Source organism: Cynoglossus semilaevis, chromosome 11, assembly GCF_000523025.1.
Source record: "Cynoglossus semilaevis isolate Cse_v1.0 chromosome 11, Cse_v1.0, whole genome shotgun sequence".
Taxonomy (NCBI): Eukaryota; Metazoa; Chordata; class Actinopteri; order Pleuronectiformes; family Cynoglossidae; genus Cynoglossus; species Cynoglossus semilaevis.
Genome location: NC_024317.1, coordinates 8,507,623 through 8,527,209, shown reverse-complemented (window position 1 = coordinate 8,527,209; position 19,587 = coordinate 8,507,623). Strand labels below are relative to the sequence as shown.

General features: G+C 37.2%; 1 long non-coding RNA gene across 1 annotated transcript; it reads right to left on the bottom strand.

Moving 5' to 3' along the window:
- Positions 1 to 5,977: 5,977 nt before the first annotated feature.
- LOC112487698 (uncharacterized) lies at positions 5,978 to 11,579 on the bottom strand. Its single transcript, XR_003051025.1, has 2 exons — positions 9,460 to 11,579; positions 5,978 to 9,418 (listed from the first exon to the last, which is right to left on the bottom strand). It is a non-coding gene; the product is annotated as an uncharacterized LOC112487698 (long non-coding RNA).
- Positions 11,580 to 19,587: the final 8,008 nt, after the last annotated feature.

Below are 19,587 nucleotides of genomic sequence, written 5' to 3'. Positions count from 1 at the left end.
CTGAACAAATCTCCGAAAATAAAAGATGAATGCTACAAATGACTAGATAAGTTATACACTAATTTGCCTTAAATACTTAGATATGTCCATTTTAGTGGATAAAATTCAGAAGAAATATTCATTTTTGGAATGCCAACTTTTGATCTCAGTAAAAATACTATACCACTAAGTTCCTGAACAAATCTCCGATAATAAAAGTTTCTCAAAAATGACTAAAAATACACTCACTTGCTCTTAAAATATTTAGCTATGTCCATTTCTGTGTGTGAGTGTGTCCAAACCACAGTGAGTACAACAAGCATGAATAATTCTCACAGCTAGATTCATTTACTTCTCATTAAGACTACTCTGCTACTGCAGGTCAAAAAGAAACTAATATTACTGCATTAAACATCTGCAAAGAATTCAACGCTGCCATTATTCCTGACTATACATCAACACAACTGAGAATCTAATGAATAATAAAATAATATTAAAAAAGACATGAAGTAAAAATACATTTTCTACATAGTTATCACAGCCAGCTGAACAGAAAGTGAGCAGAGCTTTTACAACAGTACCAATGTCATATAAGGGACTATTGATTTATCTGGATTGACCCTCAACAATTATGCTTAGTTACGTACGTGATTAATCATGATTAATTGGTGATTAATCAAAAGTTACATTTTAATCAATCAGTTTAAACATTGTAATTCTTTGAAAATACTCTATATGTATACACACACACACACACACATACACACACACATTCTACTATAACATCGACCTACTGACAATGGAAACAATCTGATCTGATCTTCTGATGATTGGGCTGTGATGGTGAGGCTACGATATATCTGTACACAGCATAGAGAGGTGAACACAGCAGCATGGTCATATCCCCGTGTTTCTATTTTTGAAAATGTTGACTGACAGGCACATCCTGCCGTCCACAACTCTGCCAAATGGGGTTTAAATCCAAGATCACAAACATTTGCTATATATTTATTTTTCCAAACATTACATAATTAATATGATTGCACAGGTGCAATAGTATAGTTGCAGATCTCGTGATCATGTCTTGAAAACTGTGGAGCAGCCTTCCGGGTTGTCAAGGTGTGTTATTTCTGAACAGACCAGAGAGAAGGTTTGACCTCAATAATCAACCATAACAGGAAAGTTGGAGAGGAAGTGGGGGCAGGCTTTAGGGGGTGACACCAAGTGTCAGGACACATTCATCAAAACCACTCTTCCAGAACACACATATGCAGACATGTTTCTGTATTTGTCAGAACACTCAGTGACAACATGTAAAAATCTGAACCCATCCTGGGGCCATATTACAAACTCTGTTCAAAGGAATAATAATTATATGAAAGTTCTCATCAGGCAAAAGGACAAAAAAGACATTGTTTTCACTAGTCAGATAAATAAACTTAAATGGCTTAAGATTTAATTGCACATTTTAAACATATACGACCATAAATTATCATTAAAAATGGCATTGGTCGAGGAAGTCGTGGACGAAAAAAAAAACCCTGTATATGAAAAAAAAACTTTCTTAAAAAGAGTGTGTATGATTTCATGTGAATGGTAAATTCAGTTAATTGTAGGAAGAAAAAAAATCCTGTTTATTAGTTCAGTATTAGAGATACTTTATCCTGTTTACATTGCTCCAGACCTTAGTGGACTCCGTACATTGCATCATGGTGTTGGACCAGCATGGTGCTCTGAACTGAACCAGTCCTTACTTTTAAGGATTTAACTTTAACTTTAAAATTTAAACTGAATCTGACTCTCTTGTCTGCCTGTGTTAGAGTTCTTTTATTCACAAACAGAAACGTTTCATCTGCGTAAAGAAGGTTCGCGGTTTAGTTCAGGGTTGTCAGGGTCACCAGTGTGGATAACTTCTCTTGTCAGACTATTTGAATATGCAAATGGAAATGCTTCCTAAAGTCAAAACTCACACTTATTTTCCACCGTGTTCAAAAGTTCCTCACTGCAGTTGGAACCTGTTTTATCATCTGTGACCTCGGTTGAACCTCACCACTGTTGGCATCTTCCATTTCTCCTTTCGTCTTTTCATGTTTCTCTTCACACAGTGACTCAATATTCAAGTACGCCACAACTTTAATGATCACAGTTCATCCTCACAATGCCATGCCTTTCCCCAAATTGCTTTTCTCAAGACTTTGTTGAAATCATTAAAAGGAAGACTCACATTAAAATCAGAAACAATTGTTTCATATTTAAAGAGAAAAAGTTCAGCTTTGAAGATTCTTCTCTTTGAAACTCCTTCTTTATCTACACTGCTGTTGCAGACAACTCCTATCTCTGACGCAGCCTGTGTTTCTGGATTACTTTCAATGAGCTTGAATGGAGAGAGAGCGAGGGACTAGTGTCACACCACAGGACCAGTGCACGTGATTGTTACTACAGCCAAATGCATTGGCTTTAAGGTAAAGAAACATTTTCTGCTGCTGGTCTAGGACACAGAGTAGACACATTTTCTAACAAGTTTCCAACTCCTTCTTTTCTTATCATAGTTACCCTTTCAGTTATTCAGTTATTCTCTTCTCGTCCCTAAGGTAGTTAGGGATTCATAGAGCATGCAACAGCACAATTATTAGAAATCACTTTTGGTGCGCCAGGTTTCCGTTAATGAAGAAAATTAAAATGCAAGATGGAAAACACACTCCTCAGGCAGACATGAAGTTACACGCAGGATAACTGTCCTGATAAACAGAGATCTTACATTTTAAATTGGCCTTGAAGATCCGCCATATGTGTTCAGTCATTCATAGGATGTTGACATGAAATGGACATCGTTTTCCTGTGTACGTCAAATCCAGGTGGTTCCACATGAAGGTCATTTGTATTGATCTATGAAAACAAAAAACATACATAGAGTTTTCAGTTTTCAAAATTCAGAGCAGCCCCTCATGTGTGGAGCCTCCTAAGTGACTTCCTTTAGGAACGTTTTTTATTTAGTTTGTTAAGCTCAATGCACTGTTACTCATTATTCAATTAATTGCTATCATCTAGTGCAGGCATGGGCAAACTACCATTGGGCTTTTTAATCTGGCAGTCCAAAGTTGTACAAATTATATAATATTTATTTATATTATTATTATACTTCTGCCTTTTCCGTACAATATCAACTTTTACCCCACTAAATGACATACAATATACCATAGAAAAGTATATACCTTATATTGGCACCAGAAAAGTATAGATCAGTTTGGAAGAGAGTAAAGCAGTGGTAGTAATATAGCAAATAAAGATGTAATTCTATTTTAGACACTAATCATTTTATATCATAAACATATTGACATATATTGTGCCAAATGGCTACAAACGTTTATTCAAAGTAGCCCAACATGTAATGTTTATATGAGTGAATATATATGTAGTGTTTTCAACATAGGTAAATCATTTATCCTGGTCATCTCAAAAGTAACAAAAAATAAATAAATCTAAAGGTTCTGTTTGAAGCCATGTTTTGTTAAAAACTGATGGAACATGGAGTGAGTTCTGGTCACAAACTAATTACCACACACTGGCCTCTGAGAAACACCTTTGCTCAACAGATTCATCTTTCAGCACAGCGGTGATCCTAAGCCCTCTGCAAATGCCAAAAATACCTGAGCTCACTGGAAAAAAACAAGTCACTGGACTTTGTTAGTTCTTGACTGGCTTAGGATACAGCGAGGTTTTGGTATCATCTCAGGGGATAAGCTCCACAGGAAGTGAGGCTCAAATGTAAAACATTTTAAAGGGCACTTATTAGAGCTTTGGAAGTAGTCTGAAGCAAATACTGAAAATAAAAACACACCCTGTAGGCCTTTCTGTAGACCTGAAAATAATAGGGATAATAGCCCCTAATACTTTATATCAATGTTTTTGAACTGTTTTTGAAATTACTAAAGGTCAACAAATCGCAAATGTCCCAAATATAAACATGTAACTTATTATCAGAGCTTGAATTTTTCCAAACTTATCTTAGCAGCAAAAAGTTGCAGAGGCTGCTGTAGTGAGGAAAGGCGATGAGGCAAGAGATAAGAGTTTTAAGGAAGCATGGAATTATTTACATTTTCAGATGAGGCATCAAGCCTAACAATGCAACCTGGGAGAAAACAATCATGCGCCTGGATACCTTCAAGCACAGAGAGCTTTGGGTGAGCAGGTCACCACTGTTAACACTTCCACTGGTTGTAAATCAATCACCAAGGGATCTGGTGTGCAGTGACTCAGCACTTCCTGATGCACGCTCCTCCCTGTCATCTGTCGAACAGGGACTGTGGGCTGCTGCTCTGCAGGGAAATAGATTTCAAATGACAGGGTCATGTCCCTTATATTTTTATATGCTGATGTATTGGGACAAATGTCACCTAAATATATACAATAACTATGGGCAATATATTGAAAAAAACTTTTTTTAATATTAGACTAAAATTGTGGCTGAGTTTAGAGCTGATGAGAATCAACCGATTAGATTAAAGAGATTTTAACCCTTGTGTACATTCAACAATTACACCATCCATCCACTTATTTCTGCTCTGATATATAGTCAGTACAAGAGATCACATTTACCATGGGTAATTGTAATTCATTAAGATAACAATTAATTGTGATTAATCCACAGCGACCTTGTGATTAATCTAAATGTCAATAGTAAAACATCTTGTAATCCTATAACATAGTCATAGAAGGTTTAACGCAGTTCAACAGAAAATATTACACTATAAAGCATTTAAAGTACTATAGATTTTGCTCATTCTTGCTGAATAAACTGTGAACTCTTTTGATTTGTCACTTCCTCGGACAGATCTAAGCTGCAGACAGACTCACCGGGAACTTTTAAATCCCCTGTCCAATTACAATGACTTAACTATACGTCTTTAAGAAGCCAAAACACAAATAGTCAAAATGCCAATGCAGCCACAGTTTAATGTTTATATTTATTAAGCATGTATTTTAGGTCTGACAAAATTAAATATTCTGCAACAGACTGAACACTGTTTAGATTTAAATCTGCCCTTTGACCCCTGGGTTAGCCAAGCTCCCTTGTGACACTGCAGAGAAATAAACAGTAACAACTATAGTTTCATCTTCCATCTCATATTTAAAGCACTTTTTTATCCTTTTATTTGACCATTTTGCTCATAAATACAGTATTACTAAACCTCCATACCGTTGCCTGCTTCAGAGGGATTACTGAAGAACGCTTCTCTTTTCAAAATCAAATCCAAAAGCCGTAAACACAATACTGTGAGGCATCAACAAAAGGTGATTTGATATTAATGGGCAGAAGAAGGATCAGGCTGGAAACAGAACACAATAAAATAAAATCTAAGCTTTTCTGCCACCAGTGAAACGTTGACGCAGACGAACAGAACATTAAAAGGCCACTGGTATGAATCTAGCTCGTAACTAGAGGGCTGCGACTGCTGATGAAATATTTTCGCCACTGTGAGGATTATTGCAACTGCATATAAAATAAATTAATAATTTTATTATTAAAATACTGTATAATCAACTTTACTTGAACTATATTGATGAGAAAAATATATTACACTTATTGGTTCTGTACTGACTTTCCATCTACATGATTAAGTATATAGAGATACCTGTGAGAATAACTGTCAAACCATGACAGTTTTTTTACTTTAATAATAATACATTTCTGTATAATCAGAAACAAAGGACGTACAAAGACAACAATAATTAGTGCCATTAAAGACACAGCTATCAATATATTATTGCTTGAACGTGTTGGTCATTCTTCTCTTTTGTTACACTAGTGTTTTTATACTTTATTTAATAAGACAGCTCCGATGAATTGCATCATGGTAGTAGGTAGTATGTATGAAAGCATTCCTCAAAATGGAGCAGCAGATTCTGGGCACTTATTGAATCTGCGGGTTTTCTGGGAACAATTTTCAAACTGCCAGTGTAGAAGGCAACATGAATTACCGGATATTTTTTTGGCTGGCTCTTATGTCTTTGTTTTTAGGCTTTTGTCTCAACAGCTGCATGGGGAAATTCTATCACAGCTTACAGGGTGAGTCACTGAGGTCTAGCCTAAGCCATAAGCGGTAATTCTCTGGCAACATGTGTTCTGTTTCAGGCACAGGTTAATGGTCTAATGGACAGGATTAAGAGCAAAACAAACAAATTCTGTAGCAAACAGACACCATTTTTAACCTTGTTTTACACTGTTACACTAGAACAAGAATGTGTTTAGAGCACGCATGAAGGAAAACTCCAACGCATCTGTGTTCATATCATGACTGGACAGCTCTGAAATCCTGTGGGACGGCAACATTTCCCATTTAGATTAACATCCATGAACACTCAGGCAGGCGTAGCAGTTGTATGCACTTTTTTCTTTTTTAGGTTGTTTATTGATGCATACAAAAGCGCTGCCGGCTGTTGTACTACTAGATGTCACGCCATGCTTTGCATGCGTTCATCTACAATTCCCCTCAGGCGTATTGTTCAGATAAAATATGCGAAGTACGCCACTCAAACCAAAATATACAGTCTACAAGACAATGTGTAATGTGTGTCAAGGTCAATGTTTCACTACAATGAAGAAGAGGAAGAAGAAAAAAAAAGGAAGCCTTCATCTATTGTTAATACAGTTGGGTGAAAGTTTATTTAGCCCTGTTTGAAGCAGCAGGAACTTGGCGTATCGCCCACGTACAGTAATTAACAACAGTTTGAGCCCTTCTACACACGAATACGTTAGAACGTGAGAGCCAAAGAGAAATGACAAACAAAAGACTGTGGAGAATGACAGAGGTCCACATCAGCCTGTTCAGTAAGCAACTGCTTTTTCAATTAGCAATTGATGAAGCACACCGCGCAGGCTGGGAGTTGCCAGAACAAGAGCTTAAGGCAGGGCGAACAAGAAATATCATTATCCTCAAATGACAACTGGCCCCTGTGTTACACACTTAAGAACATGAATATATTTCTACATGAAGTGCAAAATTCAAGAAACAATAATAATAATAATAATGTATTTATTCAATAATTTTTCTGTAATTAAATATGTCATAAATATGTTACGCTCTGCTTTATAGCCCTTGACAGAAACCGGCTGGTTGTCAGCAGAGCACTTATGTCATAACTGCACATTAGCTGCTGCAGACAGAGTTGTTTGAAGAGCTCTCATCTCCAGCCTTGTTAAGGAGTATTCAAAATACACTTGACACATCAATTTGAATTGAAGTACGGCAGAGACCTGACACTGAGCAAGTCACATGGGATACTTTCAAGAAGTGCAAACACTGGGTCAAATCTATTTTAGCTACACTACACCTACACTGTTTAGGAACTAAGGAAACTAAATGTTAGTAGTGTTAGCAGTTAGTCTCCTTGGTTCTATTATTGCTGCCCATTGACTCTTGGCAATAATGCAGTTGAAGATGTTGGAATTGGACCGGCAAATGAATCACTGCAATACTCAATTAAAGCAATGGCGGCTGATTCAAGATACCTACTGTACAGTATAAGTTTATCTTTTCCAACAAACCTAATTGATATACTGATTGTTTAGATCCCACGAAGGCTAATTAGTCTGTAAGTCTATTAGTCTGTAATTATAATCGGAGACGTTCTCCTGCTGTTGATTGTCATTTAATCCCACGAGACCACTGCTAGTGACGTCTTTTGTGGCTCAGTTGTCTTCCCGGTGGATTGTGCTGTGTTGAATGCACAGGCTGGCAATCACAATAAATCCTGTTACCCCTGGTCGTGCTCATAATGATGCAATTAATACCATTGGATTTTAATTGTCAGACAAACGACACAATTCCTGAGAGCAATCACGTTGTTCTTGGCCATCAGCCAAATCCACAGTCTTAAAGCCAAGGAGACATTTGTTTGTGGTCTAATTCCTTCAGTGTTGTGGAAGGCGTTTTGTAGATAGTTATCTCAATTCAACGTCAAACACTCATGATGTCGCAATCAGCTATTGTACAGAGACACTGTATACGCTATTATTTTGTCCAGCTCCTTTATCTAGAGACAGAGCAGGTGAAACTGTTCTGGGCAGGTCGTAGATATTCCTGCGTCAGAAAAAACAGAGTGCTGTCCTGAGAGGAGAGGACAGGTGAGGAGTAAAGAGGAGAGGAGAGGAGAGGAGAAGAGAGGAGACTGTAACTAAATCCAGTTTTCCGCGCTGTCTCAGGGAGTACTGACCTGTGGCAACACAGGGAGTCAACTGTGGTTTATCAGTGGCAGAAAGGTGGGTAGAGATTTGCTCTTTGTTGCCTCTTGAAACCGAGGAGTCATGTTGCAAGTACTGTCAACTGACACAGCAGTGGATTTTCATGTGTGTGTGTTTGAGAAATAAGTGAGATGGAATTCAGTAAAACAGCAAATCAACAAGTCACCTGCCGCTGGTTTAAGGTCAGGTAACCAGACGCATCTAATATTTATGTATTTTATTCTTAATACATATAGTGAGCCAGCAAGAGGTTTACTAGGAACCAGGCTACAATTCTTTACATCAGTTATTCGATAAATTTGATCAGTAAAAATCAGTCAACATAAACTGTAAATGTAATTAAAAAGTATATATTATTTTTTTTAGGTGGCTGGAGATGGGGCTAGCTTAGCTATATAATATAATATATATATTATAATATTTCTGAGTGAGGGTTGGAGGGAAATGGTCTTTGAGAACCCTCGCTGTGATGACGTTTTGAAGCCAGTGACATCTGCTGGATGTCAAGGTCTGTAAGATGTATCCTCTGTGAAGGCTCAGTGATTGGACTTTTCAGTCTGCAACCTTTGGTTGTGGTTAAATCCCCCCTGCCTTATTGTGTGGCATCAGAAAGTGTTTGCTTTCAGTGATATTAGAAAAGAAAACATTGTAAAAGGTTTATCAGCTTTAAGAGTCAAAGGCGTCTCTCAGGAGCAGGCATCACACTGTGATGCAGAGTAAAGCGAGTGTGACCCCCCCGTGACCTATACCCCAGGTTGAACCAAACCCAATGAATACAAATCCTTCTTGGAGTATGCAGTTGGAGATGTATGAATCAAAAATATTACAGTACAACAAAAAATTAATGCATTTCTTTCTTTTAGTTTGTGCTTAATTATAGAGAAAATATTTCTATTTTTATTTTAAAGAAACACTGAGCATTCATCCTGTCCTAGCCTATATTCATGGTTGGAGTTTTCAAAGCCTTTGTTTCCTCCTGTAAACGTGGGAGTTAATTAGCACTTTTATTTCGGATATTTAAATGCACTGCAAATTATTGTGCGGACAGCTTTATTTCTATGGAAGAAAATACTATGTAAATGTAGCAAAATGTTTGCTGAGATATTGAGTTTTGTTCCCACAATATGTGGCTTATGTAACACAACATAAAACCTTTAAAAGGTCATAAAATGTGACAACAAAACATGGAACACGCACCTGTAAACATAAAATGTGACAACAAAACATGGAACATGCACCTGTAAACCTTACAAAATGACAGCAATAATAAAAGTTTAAAAATGCCAGAACATTAAATAATAAACAGTGTTTTACTCAATTGCATGATACAGAACAGGCTTTGTGACTTTAGTTCTAACCCCAGGGAGATGGTGCCTTCTGCCTGAGGGCAGTTTTTAGACGTGGAATTGTCGAGGGAATAACTGCTGATGGGCAATTTTTGTTTTTGAAAGATTATTTTTAACTAAATAAATGTAGATTCAACAGAAAAGTAATACTGACCCATTAAAAACCTCCAGAACATGACCATCAGGGAAATGACTACACGTATTTATTTATTCTAATGTGACACATTGTTGAATTAAATACAGCGCCTTATATGGATTAAATATATACGTATATATATTTGAGTTATTTGTCACTCCAGGTGCTTTTTAAACATAAAGTTATTCACGTAATGGTTTATAGATAATAAATTAACGGTGTATCAGAGCAGCCGTAAGTGGATTGACGGTGGAACTAATTAAATTAGTTGCTGAAATTTCTTCAAAATTCTAACCTGATTAATCTTCACAAATGATTAATGCAGTATGGAGTTATATGTTTTTTAAATACAATAGATACTAAAAGTTACGGTAACTGAGCAGCAATTCTCATTACAATTCGTTAAGGTGTATCAGTGTATTTTTAGGAGCAGGTAGTGAACCGTCATGTACAGTATCACAACTTTGGTGGTTCAATTATTATTATTTTTATAAATAAATAATATTGAGACAGAGATAGCCGTGTGTGTTCTCAGGCCAACAAACTTAAATAAATAAAAATAAGGACTTAAATAAATCACTATGATGGAAAGACAACAGGTAACAATTAGCTGTGACATTACACCAGGGAGCTACGGAAGTGAGAGGTGAGTGGAAGAAGGATAAATACTGCAGGAGTGAGTGGTGACAATCAGGATGATGAACAGCAGGTATTCAGGCAGTGGTTGAAAGGCAAGTAGGTCAACCAGGCTCAGCCAGGCAGGACACACACAGACACACAGGAAGGACGCTGCACTTTTACAAATATAAAAACAAGTGTATTTATGCTTTCACTTCTAACATTAATAAGTATATATATACTGTATATATATTAATTAGAGTATGTAAATCTACTCTATATATCTCTATGCATATATGGTTCACAACGACAATTCTTTAATATATTTAAAATATAATTATTTTAACAGGAAAAGGATGTTGATGTCTACAGACCCAATTTTTGGATCTGTAGACATCAAAGCAATTGAAAAAAAAACATTGGCAGATTTAATGACATCTTTGATAGTCTAGCCATCAAAGACGTCAGTAAATCTGCATGTCAAAATGTATCAAATTTTTCTTTAAAAAAATCTGAACGATTTGATCACAGTGAGTGTCTCAGTAACATCATTATCATGCCGACAAAATAAGATTTTCCATATTCATATAAGTAATGATTTGTAGATAATTTGATGGTCATAGAGCCAGCCCTGGTTAATTTCCTCAGGAACTTATTAACCTTCAAATGCCTCGTCACTATTCCACTTAATCTTCCCAAGGGTCTTTGAATTCAGTTCGTTATACTTATATTTATCTCTTTTAATTTGATCAGTGTTTCATTGTTGACATAAATAAATTGACCTGTCAGGTGGTCCGCTCCTCTTCTCATCAATCAATGCATTTAAATTACATTTCTCATCAGCTACCAATGTTTGGCTGGCCGGCTGAATTATGTGCTCAATCAAAAGCCTATTTCCAGTATTGGACTGGGTTTATTGAACAACTGCTCCGTCACGTCAAGGGAGGTTTTTCACACCTTTTCTCAAGGGTACACGATCATTAAGCCCATGTGGGTTTCTGGATTGGCCTTTATCAAAGATTTAGGGCAGCTTGTAATAGGGGCTAAACCTGTGACTACTGATCAGAAACCTCTGATTAACAGTCGGATTGTTCAGCTCCATCAATGTGCGTCCGATCAGAAAAGTTACCAAAAAAATGAGGATGTCTCCAAAGATCCATCAGAGTTTGGACAGCGGAAGCAACTAAAAACAAAACAAAAGACATTTTTTCTGAATTTCTGATCTTGACTGATGAAAAGGCCTGTCAAGTCCAGGGACAAACACGGTGTAGCTGTTCTGGTCAAACATTAGTTCCAAACAATAATCACATGAAAACCCAACAGTATAATATGTTCACCTTCATGTTTGACTTCTGTGATTATGTCCTTTACCAAATATACTTGTTATTATTGAGACCATATGGATTTTACCAAATAGGAGCCGCCGTTCTGCTGCCGTTTAGTTTGTTAGTTTCTCTACAGGAAGTCTGTTTAAATTATTTTTAATATTTTAAAGTCATACAATTAAAAATAAGATTAGATTGAACATTACTAGTTTTAATTTCATTGGGTTGAAGAAAAAGAAATTTGTAATCTCTAATATTCAACAGCATTTGGTTAAAACCCAGTTATGAGTTAGGGACTTTTTTTTGTCCAAAAGATCAAGGAAGTTTGTAACATTTCTTTCAGAAAATAACACTTATTTAATTGGCTGAGGTTGTGGTTCAGTGCTAAAATACAACCCCAGCCTTTCACGTGGGAAAAACATTAACATTAAACAATAATTAAATAAATAAACACAATTAAACAATTACATTAATATAGAAAAACACACACATATTGTTTAAAAGAGAGCCCTAATGACTGCCCTGTGAACTGAGCAGAACCATTAAGATAATGTGTGGCACCTACTGTGTAAACAGTAATTAGGGAAAACCCTGCCCTGCAGAGCTATTCCCATGACACACACATGGGAATAGCACACCATGCACTTGCACCACAGTGACCCAACATGACACGGCCACTGTGTGAGGATGTGTGTGTCAACTGCAGTTCAAGCGTGAGGATGCATGCACGGGTCCCTGTGTGTGTGCATGTACTGTATGTGTTAACACTCGGCAGATCCGGTTTCCTGCAGCCTGTAATTAGATAAAGACTGACCCCGTCGTACAAGAGTGACTAATGTTCTCCGGAGCATCAGTGGAAATGGAGACATCCGTCACAAAGAAGCAGGAGGACATTTTATGTCATTTATTCAACATTGTTTAACGTTTATTCTGTCTTTATTCTGCACTGCACTCATTTACGCCCAATTTATGGTCAGTAAATAGATAGATTTTCACAAGGGAAATGTCAGATAGTCCCTTAGAAAAGCACATGTCCCCTTAAATCACTTACTTCCATGTATTACGTCAAAGCAGAAAAGCAAAGCAGTGAATTTGGGCACTTAGGAATTGTTCATCCTTTATTCGTCTATCGTTAAATGTAATGCTCTAATTGGATGACGGTGTCCGGCAGGACAGTGGCTTCTGTGCTTCGATTTGCTTAAGAGCCACACTTTTCTCTAGAGACTTATGAGCCGGATATTGTTATAACACAATACAGAAAAATAGGATCTTAAAATAGCATACAGTCTACACTGGAGACTGGAGTAGGGGGACGTTTAGTGAAGTGGTCATAACTTGTTTTTCTACTGTGATTTTAAAAAAAAGGAACACTGAGGTTTAAGAAGAACAGAAGTGGTCACCGACATATTCACTGCTGAGTTTGGAAAGGCTCCAATACAGATTTTCAAAATGGGTCCAGGAAAGATCATGACTTATTACAGCTTATCCTGCAGCATCTGTTATCAGGGCCATTAGTAATAAAGAACAGTGATGGCTCTTAGGTAAATTATATATACAGTATACTATCTATCTGTCTATCTATCTATCTATTTTACTTGGTTTTCAATAATAAATTATACCTATGCTGCTTTACTCTCAATAAAACTCACAATAATCATTGACTGTAAATAGCAATAACAGGCCTCAATTTCTTCCCTTGTTATAATATATTAATTTTAATTATAATTTTAAAGTAAAGTCCATTGAGACAAATGTGTTTTGTGAATTTTGTCTATTCAAAGAAATTGCTTTATTTTTTTTTTTATAGCAGATTTTTCTTTATCCAGTTTGGGAAAAACATCTGTGGAGGTTTTCAAACTGTCATCTATTGGGCCATATACAGTATATCTTATATCTATCTATCTATCTATCTATCTGGTGTATGGTACTGTATGACACATTACTCACATTAGCATCTTGCAAACACCAGTTAAAAAAATATCTTCCAGGTATGTTACTTTGGGCATGCATTAAATATATGTACTGTATATTTTATAAAAAATTAGCAAAAAAGTATAAGAAAAAAATGCAGATCTAAGCGTTCTCATGCAAATATATTATCTGGTCCTGGTTGAAACGCACAGTGCACCACAGCAGGGGGTAAAGCTGCTGTGAGATATTCAGCAGTTTTCCACTGAATAATCTCCTATCACGTCATGCAACATTAAGTAGATTATTTACATGTAGAACTTTTCATACAACAACTTTGCCGTCGGCATGCTGGTTTGAATATGAACTAACAATCCATTCAAAGAGGCAGCTTCATTCTCTGGCTGGAAACGGAAGGAAAGCAGGAAGGGTAAGTTCTGTGAGTCCTCCGTCTGCGGTCGTCATTTCATCTCCGCATCCTGCAGCCGTACAGGGTTACTGGTAACAAGCTGCAGGGAGCGCTCCACTCAGATTACACCTGCAGAAGTGTATTATTTCCCACATCTTCACTGTAAAAGATCGGGTAACTTCTGAGGCAACCCTACAGCTCAAGTAAGTAACACTGACCTACATAGATAAGGAATGAAGAAGACTGAGCTGGAACAAGGTGTTAGGGACGAGAATAGAAATATCAGCGTGTCATTTATTAAAATCAATTTGTCAAATTTAAAGACTTTTTAGGTGAAGCTCGAATTCATGTTCTGACTCAGTGGCAGACCTGAACTAACGTCATTACTCTGGCTGCTTTTCTGTGTCTTTGACTGATTTTCTTAAAAGAAAGAAAAAAAAAAAGCAAAGGAAAAGATATTGAGTCAAGAGAAAACCACAGCTCAAAAATCTATCAATTTGTTTGTGTGTTTGTGAGGGCATGTGTAGTAGTCCCATGTGTTCAGTTTTTGTTCAAATGACACAAAAGAGCCTTCCAAACATCTTAGAGTAGCTTTTTATTTCCTGAGCTTTGTGTCAGCCGTGATAAGAGCCTCTCAGACAGACTGTCTCGAGGGTCAGCGGAGTGTTACATCAGTCACAGCATGGCACGGCCACGTCACACTTAAATTGATCCACATCACCAAACCACAGTGGTGGAAAATACCAATAAAGTTACTCTTTTATCAATGGCAGCTCTTTTTTATTTTCACTCACACTCAAGCAGAAATTTGTTGAGCATTTTTTATGTCTAAAATAAAAATATCTGTCAGAAAAGATACTGGGTATTTCATGTCCTACTCTGGTGCAAACTTGCACGTAACAATGACTGATGGACAACTGAACACAACAACAGGGTTTTTAACAGACGTCAGGGTGCTGATGCAAAGGAAATCAATTCAGTCATTTTTTTTAACAAAAACTACAACTGTGAAGGTCTAGACCTGCACAAAAACCAGAAGGTTTTGGTTCGATAACACTTAGTGCTCAAAATTCCGAGTCGAGTTGCGTCAGGAATGGCATCTGATGTAAAAACTCCAAGCTCAAGTCACAGTGCAGACTACTGCTGTGGGAACCTCTGATTTTAACACCAGCACCACTGAGAACAGAAAGTGCTTGTGAGCCATAATGACGGCCAAAAAGTTTGGTGAACATGAACAGGATGGTCTTCCTTACACATACTATTGAAAAATGTCTTTGTGGAACACCACAGCAGCCTTACTGAGCAGAGCAGTCATATTTCATAATGACTTTAAACAAATTCTATACAAGCCTCTATTTTAAAAAGCCCAAGGAATCAGGGATAACACGGGATTCAGCCTAATGTGTCACTGTATGGTTCTCCAAAAAGGATCCATCTACCGACATTTATCTCTCTCTCTGGGTTTTATCTTGAGCTATTGAGTTATTTTTCTGTTTGCAAAATACAATTAAGTAAAGGAAGTTTGTTCCCACGCCGGAGCGTGAACACAGGTGCACACAGCCTCGCCAAACAGAGCAGAAAACAACCCAGTCACAGTCGGAGACTTAGAAGCAAAGAGTGAAAGCATTTGATTGACTGTTGCAGTGTGTTTAGGATGCCTTTCTACAGCGGAAGTCTTAGACTTAAATTAGTGTCTTCTTGGCAGTTGGGAAACTCCTTCCCTCCGAACAGCACACAGGCTTGATGTTAAAGCTGAAAAACACAGCTGCATCTCTGAGATCTTGACCAAATTCTCAGAAATTCAAACTGAAATGACTAACCTTAATAGCAAATCTATGAGCCAAAGCCGGAAGTTGAGTATGACTTTTTGTTCCTCTGCTCCGCGAGGTTTATTATATCAGTGAATATTAATGACGTGAAGGATGCAGGGATTTCTGTTAATTGCACAAACAAATTGGAATTTTATCTCTGTGTTAAATGAAGTGGCATCTGGCAACACTGGTGCTCTGTGCAGTCGACGTCAACAGCCGGTCAAGGAGCCCTGTAACAGCCCGCCAAAGGCAAAATGAATAAGAGGAGTGTGAATGCAAGTCTGAGTGGTTTAACTGATTGTTGTCCTTCACAGTGCTCTGCTGGTGCTGTCCTCAGAAATCTGTCCAAATGTGTGGTTTCCACCTTCTCATATACACCAGGATGAACACACCAGTTTGGATAAATCATTTAACTAAAACCATGTACTTCACAGGTTGAGGCTGAAAATGCAGTAAAAGTGTTCTAAGATGAACAAGCTGTCGTACCCTCTACCAAAGGTCAAGTGAAATGAAGAAAAAAGTTTGAAGTTTGTAGGTGAATGTGTGAACTTAAAGTGATGCTAAATTATTCATCTTAACATTTTGTGTTTATCAATATTTACAGTATTCAAGAATAAATAGTAAATATTAATGCATTCGCTTTGCTCAAGTTGAATAATTTAAACGGACGTTATGCATAAACTGAACGTAATCCACAGATAAAGTACAGCGCGAGTTTCCACAACTGGTACTTTAAGCACTGTAAGCAGTCCAGTCCAGCACAGACAGGACTTGATGAAAAATGTGACCCAGGTCCAGATTGGTTAATGTGTTGCATATTTGAATAAAAAAACACAGGAACTCTGTTGTGCCTTTATAGAATATATATACACCTGTGCCACTTATTAACCAAAGCACTGGACCAAGAGGACACGAAGCCTGGGTGCCCCATAAGTAGGTCGTGATCTACCTGTAGCTCGCAAATGGTGTGCTGATAGGTCATGAGTGTCCAAATAAAACATATTAATTTAGAAAAAAACAGAGATGTATTTCAGTTATATACAGTAACATTCTTCAATGTTGCTAGATCCAAATGACCTAGTCATTAGAAAGTACCAACCCTGAAAGTATATTATAATACTGTGTGAAGTAGAAAAAGCTCGTTACTGCTATTTATTCACCCAGTGTTTATTAATAAACACGAATGCACGTACTACATTCCCAGTAAGGTCAGTGTATGTTTGTAGACTGTAGATGACTACAATGGAACAGAAGCTGTTGTGGCTGTTGTTGTAGACTGTTGCCAGGCTGCCAGTACACATAAATGACATGAATTAAGCTCTTGGAAAAGAGTGTATTAGGGAAGCAGTAAAGCAGGAAATGAAGTCGTCACAGAAACACTTCACTTCGACCCATGGCTCTTGTTTTATTATAATGTCCACAGTAAAAACCTACAAGTGCTCTTTTACTGTGTCTATATCCTCTGTATTTGAAGCCACTCTTTGCTTTTTGAAGGACACGGGATGTGGAGATGGTAACTGGTCGCTCTCTTCTAAAAGGAGGAAAACACACATTGGCTGTTCCTATCTCTGGTGTCTGATCTCCCTGTGTACAGCTGTGAGTTTCTAAGACCAAAAGTGGCATGCAGACCTTTAGAAACAACAGAGGAATGAAGTCCATCAGTCACATGTTAACGTTAAGACAAAGAGTTGCTGTGGTTCATTTATAATGTAGATGTAGAAGGACAGTTGAGGTTTAGCCCTTTTGAGAGGAATTTAGAGACAGGAGGTGAGAATGTTTTCGACATGTGCTCAGGAGAGAGGACGTAAACTAGTCTGTCTCTATGGGGTTCCAGTTTCAGAAGGTTTCTTTCACCAGTTTTTCAAGCCATTACAGGAGGGTGAATCAATATGTTCTATGGCAGAAGTGATCATTTCAAAAAGTTTGACTTTTCAAAATGTGAAACCAACTTTACTTGAAACCTGAAAAAAAAGAACCTCTGCAATTTCTTTCCCTTTTCCAAGAACATTTGAAAGTGAGTAGAGCAGGATCTAAGTCGGTGCCAAGGACATCTACGGTTTTACAAACTAGGAATTCTCAGATGGAAAGTGTGGCACATGCAGAATAACAAACTTGACTTCAATGACTAAATCATTGTCCAATATGTTTTAGAATTGAGCTACCAACAAATATTTGGTTAAACAAAATCCCTACACATTTTGTATCATCCTTCAGTGATTCCACTTGTCCTTCCTGAGCTTCTTATAACAATTGATGCACACTTCATGCAAACGTTTGACTACATTAAAAATCACCTCAGGCTTAGCTGCAATCTTTTCATGGTGTTGCTCATTGGCCAAGGTCTTTAGGGTTGGACTATTGTTGAGCTAAGCAGTAATATATATCACACCATCTGAAGCATAGTTTAAATTTAGCAGGGAGAGAGTGACAGCTTTTCCTTTCTGATGCCAGCCCTTCAAGCCCTACTACACAGCCTACAGACAGCTGCATTGGGCTCTGTCATTTCAGTGACCCATACATTTAATGGCATTCATCTGAACTGTCTGAGAAGCTGCAGTGTGTCACCGCACCATTCAGAAATGCCTGATGGACATAAAAACACAAAGATTTTCTAAGTCTTTTTGGATTATGGATTAATGGTTTAAAAAAAAAAACATGGCCAGACAGCAACAGCTCTAGGCTATGTAATATTTGGGAAGAATTGGTTATTTTTATTTTTAGATCAACACACATATACACACACACACACAGAAAGAGTACAAAGGGAGATTTCGTTTTTGAGACCTATTTCCGTGCTAATACTTTAAATAATCTCTCTGTGTTGGACAGACAGGTGCAAAGCTCTCAGGTATAACCTAGAAAACAATGACCTGAATCCCTGAATCTCTCATCATCTCATATTTATGTCTTTCTATTTTTACACCTTCTACCTTCCCCTATTCACGCATATTAATAAATGTACACGTAAAAATTTCACACAGTAAAAATCTACATTTTTTTTTGCAGCTTTTAAAAAACAAAGACTTTCTAACAATTAGCTCCAGGAATTATAGCTGAAGTTCGTTAAACATTTATGACGAATAAAAACAATATCTTATCATGTTGTACATTAAGGAAGGAGGGAATTCTCAGGAAATATTCTTAATTTTAATACTGGAATAATACTAAGGTGGTACGGTTTCTCAACCATGGGGTTGTGACCCCATGTGGGGTCGCTTGGAATTCAAAAGGGGTCATCTGAAAAGTCTTTAATAATAATAGTTTTAATTGATTAAATATGGATACAATTTTATCTTTCAAATAATACTTTTTTTTTAAAATAATTATAAGCACCACACGCAATCTTGAACAAAAGAAATAAAAAGGCACAGAGGCCAGAGATTTGCCTTGTCAAAATGGGGTCACAAGTCATAAAATGTTGGGACCCACTGCAGTGATGCCAGGTTGACATGCTCATTAAGTCGGTCCTTCTTGCAGTCAGTGCTACACACTGTCTGCTGTATCAGCACAGACTCAGGTCCAGTGACGTGGAAGCAGATCGTCACACTGGTATAAACACAGTCAGGATAAAGGTCAGACACTGCAGTCACATGTGTGGTTAACCTTTCAGTGAGGTGATGCTTGGAATTTTATAATCATTCAATTATCCAGATTGTTTTTTGTTGTCTTTTTTATCCAAAACTTAATGCATTTTCATTACTGTTTGAATCAGAATTTCACCCATTTTACCTCAGGCCTTTTTTGAAGTAGTACGTGGTCCATCATATTGTCACCAAAACTGTATTATAAGTTATGTTTTCTAACTGTATTTAC